This window comes from Poromitra crassiceps (genome assembly GCF_964638095.1).
Source record: "Poromitra crassiceps genome assembly, chromosome: 7".
NCBI lineage: Eukaryota > Metazoa > Chordata > Actinopteri > Beryciformes > Melamphaidae > Poromitra > Poromitra crassiceps.
Window position 1 is genome coordinate 41,093,707 of NC_139628.1, and position 4,710 is coordinate 41,098,416.

The window sequence follows — 4,710 nt, forward strand, 5'->3', positions numbered from 1 at the left end:
TCGCCTATGAGTGAGTGAGAAACTGAATCTCAGAAACTGAATAATGACATAACAGTATAATACTAATGTTAATTTAAAATGAGATATTCCTCTAAATATGGCGAAAAAACATCCAAACATCCGGACGATGGGTAGGGGGGCCCCTGGGAGCTTCAGTGCCCAGGGGCCCCTGGGGGTGTTAATCTGGCTCTGCTTCTTTAACATATTGTTTGACTGACATTGACTTCAGTGTCACGCCAAATAGAAAGTAGGGAATGAGTGGTCTGTTCACTGAATTATGTTCACATCAAACTGAGAAAATTGTGGTGAAAAAAATGCATGGGTTTATGTTTATGAACAGCGATCTTAATTTAACCGTTGATTGATTGATTTTATTTTGGATAAAGAATAACAAAATCCAAGTGATGACATGAAAACGTGTAAACACTTAATTCCATCATGGTCTCTGGTTTTATAAAAACATGACCTGTCCTACAGTCACACATACGATCAAATAAACAATACAGAACAGTCAAGGATAAGAAGAACAAGAGATAAACCATTCAGAGAATTAGCCAACTTAATTTCATTAGGGATCTTGTTCCACTCCTCCCCCCCCTGTACAGAGGAATGTACTTTGTACCAGATGTACCAGATTTTCAGATTGGGTAGTTTCAAATCTGCTACACTAGCCCTTGTGTTCAGGCTATGAATGTCCCGAACAAACTGAAAGTACTTGGTGAAATAATTAGGACAAAGGTCATGTAATATTTTATAGACCATAGTTTCAACTGTTGTACTCTACTTTCAACGGGGAGCCACATTTTAACTCTTTAAAATGAGTTGGGCTAATGTGCGTTGTTGGACTTAGGTTAAGGATGACCCTCATTAGTTTGTTTTGGGGTTTTTGGCGCAGCGGGCGAGTCTAGGAATCGAGCGTGCTACATTTCTAGTACTAAAAACACAGTATGTGAATCTGGACTTGGAAACTCCCTCATTCTTTGTTTTTTTCTTTCTTTCTTTTCTTCTTTTCTCTCCTCTCGTTTGTGAGGTTGATTTATTAACACGAACAGAACCAGTCTTTACCAATCAAATAGTTTGACTTTAGTCATTTATTATTTTTGGATAAATGTCAGGTCCAGAATCCATTTACCAACAATTAGGCCTACATCAAAGCGTACACACAGAAAAACACCCTCTATTATCATTGTCTTTTAGCAGCTCATCTCTCGGTGGCTTGTATGTATGTCTTGTGGTTAACAACAGGAAGTCTCCTCATCTTCTCGAGTGGATAGCAGATCTTGACGCTGACACAGGAAGCTTCTCAGCTCGACAGCATAAGTGAGCCAGAGTGTACTTCAGCAGGCCAGGATGAAACATGTGAAGTTAACTGGAAACTTATAGCAACAAATAAAAGACCTTATGTAAGCCAATACAAGAGTGATTTAAGAAATGGTTAGATATAAACTTTTAATAGATAAAAAAAAACGTTTTCTCTATCAATAAACAATGCAGTTGACAAATCAACCAATGTTTCATAATAACAGATCTCCAGGAAACAAACATCCAAATGCACTTACAGTAAGCTATTTATGACTAAACCATTCAGCTTTGTCTGTTAAGGTGTATAAAGTAATAGCGAGATATATTTTTGCCGGACTCGTCTTGTTTACTTCAGTTTCAGAGGAAAACACAAATTAGCATTACTGATTCTCAAAGACAAACTCTGTCTTGTCTGATATAATATCAGACAGAGTTTATATTTCAGAATCAATATTTCAATATCAGCCCATGTTTTAGTAATATACTGTATTACTAAAACATTTGGGCTGATATTTAAAAGCCAAGTTTCAGTCTGCCAGTGGAACAAGGTTTTTACCACCCCCTATTAATAGAGGGAGTAAGGACAACTGAGAATATAGAATATTAAACTGAAGCAAAAAAATAAAATAAAAGAGGACTTTACCCATGGAAACATTACCAGAGACAGACATATTGACAGGAATGGAAACTATTATAATTCATTGTGAATCTCCTCAAGCATTTTTATCAGCTTTTTCTGTTTTCTCAATTGCTGTTTCAGGTTCTCGATGCCCTGATTGTCCATTTGAGCCTTAATGGTTTCCTCAGTATCGGCCTTCATGTGCTCAAAAATAACCAGATGTGCTTTCAACTCAGCCGGAGCTCCCTCGGCCCTCATTATTGGCAGCATAGCATTCGCATGGCGGTGATTCTGATCCAAAGCCTGTAAAATGATGCTGCGTTCGGTCTAGAAAAAACATATTAAGTATTGTTAGCTTATGTGTGTAACAAATATTGCAATACTTATGGTCAGTTACCTTAGGACACATAACTTTTTTTAACCGTTTAGACTTGCAGCTGTAATCGTTATGAGTGTGGTAGTGAAAGACTGCAATCTCTCTCATATGATCCTAATCAGCAACCGTCATGATTAAATCAAGCAAGTTTGAGTATCCCACATAACCGGACATCACTATACCACTGGTGCAGGTATATGCTTTGCATACACCTCTCTGAGTAGTCGACCTATACATTAACACGGATTACCGGAGTGCAGCGTGTGCAGATATCGTAACCCAGTCGATCAAAAAAGTTTCAATTTGCTGAAATTTTGACAGAGTGCAGGTAAACATAATAATCCAATAACAGATTTAATCAGCCAATTAAATTTGCACAGACTGCTTCAAACGGTTTTGAGGCATGCCTTCAGTAGGTGTTTCAATACATACATGTCCGTGAATGTGACAGATGCCAAATGTCACATGAACCCCACCTTACTGTCACACACATAACTGACTCTCTAGCCCAGTGGTTCTCAAACTTTTTCACATCAAGGACCAGTAAAGTTCACAATTAGACCACAGACCCCCATTTGATAAGATTTTGTCCCAGGGTCCACATCTGATCAGATTTTTGCTTTTAGATGTTTTATCACAAAAAGTATATGAAACCTAAGACCAAAATTGTCATATCATTGTGTTACTTATTGATGGAATTATAGCAAAAAATAAGTATTCCCCCTTGTTTATACTGGGGACCCCCTGGAACCCCCTCAAGGACCCCCGGTGGTCCCAGGACTCCACTTTGAGATCCACTGCTTTAGCCTACTCATCCACCATTTGAGCAAAATGGAGCCTGATTCACTCACCTCCAAAGATTCCATTCTTTGCTCTGCATCACGAAGTTGCTCTTTGAACTTTTCCTGCAAATTCAGAGTGAAAATCAGCATGTTGTGAAGGTTTTAGCATGTGAGCAGGACATGTGAGCTGATGTTAGTGATGTGAGCTGATGTTAGTGTGAGCATGTGAACATGTGAGCAGGACAGCAGTTCTAACACAGCAGACAAACAAGTGCTGGCAACTGAAAAAGTAAAGGCTATGCCAACAACATTACTTAATATTAGTGAACTATAATCAGTATAGGAGCAGCTCAACAATAAACTGGACTGGTCGGACAACACTGAGGTACTCTTCGTGTGCAACAGACTGCTGCAGATGTTCTACTTACTTCTAGGGATGAGTGAAGGGTGGGTAAGCAACAATGTACTTACCAGTGTTTCGGTCTCTAACAGTGAATTGGCGAGACCCAAAAGACACACCAGGCTGAATATCAAGCACAGGCCTCTGGTGGGTAAACCATTGCCACAGCCTCCCCTGTTTCTGCCCAAAGCTGAACTTGTTGCTGCCATTGCTGTTCTGGCTGGAGGAGTAGCTCAGCTGTAGGGGTAAGGAAAGGTTCTGGTGAGCAGTGTTGGGGGTAACTCATTACAAAAGTAACATATTACACGGAATATTAGTTTAGCAGTAACTCAGTAATATAACTTATTACCAATAGGATTTCAGTAATATTATACCACTTTGTCAAGTAATGCATAAAGTAATGCATAATTGCATCCCCTTTTCGATTAGGGGATGCAATTATGTGTAGAAGGGTGGGATTGGGTTTCTCAAAGGCAGTCTGACTGAGTGTATTCCTGTGTATATGTTTTCATAACACTGGGCCAAATAACCAGTCTGTATTTATGTATTACTAGTGCAGTGTCCGTTCCCCCCAAAGCACAACCCCGTGGGCATATTTTCTTTTGGGAAATAAGTAGCACTTCAGAATTATTGGGCTCATTTGGATGGACACCCCCATTTTAATAGCCTGACAACTTTTTTTCAATGTCCTTAAACCGATACCGATAATACTGTTTCTGTTACAATAATCTATTTAAAAGATAGACTGAAACACAAATTACAGTATACAAGCTTTGAACAATCAACAAATAAAGTAACAGACTTGCTGTGTGTTTTCTTTCTGTGTTGATTCTTTTTCAAGTTGATTATCAAGTATTTAAACCTATTTGGAATGAGGTTTTAAAAGTTGCAGTAGGCTAATACAGCATGACAATTGCAGTATACAGTATTTACCATCTTGTAGCACCTCACCTGTATTCTTGTGATGCAAATGAGAGAAAGAGCGGTAGGCGATGATGAAAAAAGTGTGAGGCAATGCACCACAAAACACTTTTTTATACTCAGGCTTGCGCCTCCCCCATGGTATGCCTTACCATGGGGTGTGTGTGTGTGTGTGTGTTTGTGTGTGTGTGTGTGTGTGTGTGTGTGTGTACGTGCGTGCGTGCGTTTGTGTGTGTGTGTGTGTGTGTGTGTGTGTGTGTGTGTGTCACACTTGGAATGTTGGAAATCATGTTGATCAGGTTGTTTTTTG

At 39.2% G+C, this 4,710-nt stretch overlaps 1 long non-coding RNA gene across 1 annotated transcript; it reads right to left on the minus strand.

Moving 5' to 3' along the window:
• Positions 1–469: 469 nt before the first annotated feature.
• Positions 470–4,507, minus strand: LOC310779963. The gene is made up of 4 exons (XR_014552881.1): positions 4,431–4,507; positions 3,551–3,716; positions 3,149–3,202; positions 470–2,248 (listed from the first exon to the last, which is right to left on the minus strand). It is a non-coding gene; the product is annotated as an uncharacterized lncRNA (long non-coding RNA).
• Positions 4,508–4,710: the final 203 nt, after the last annotated feature.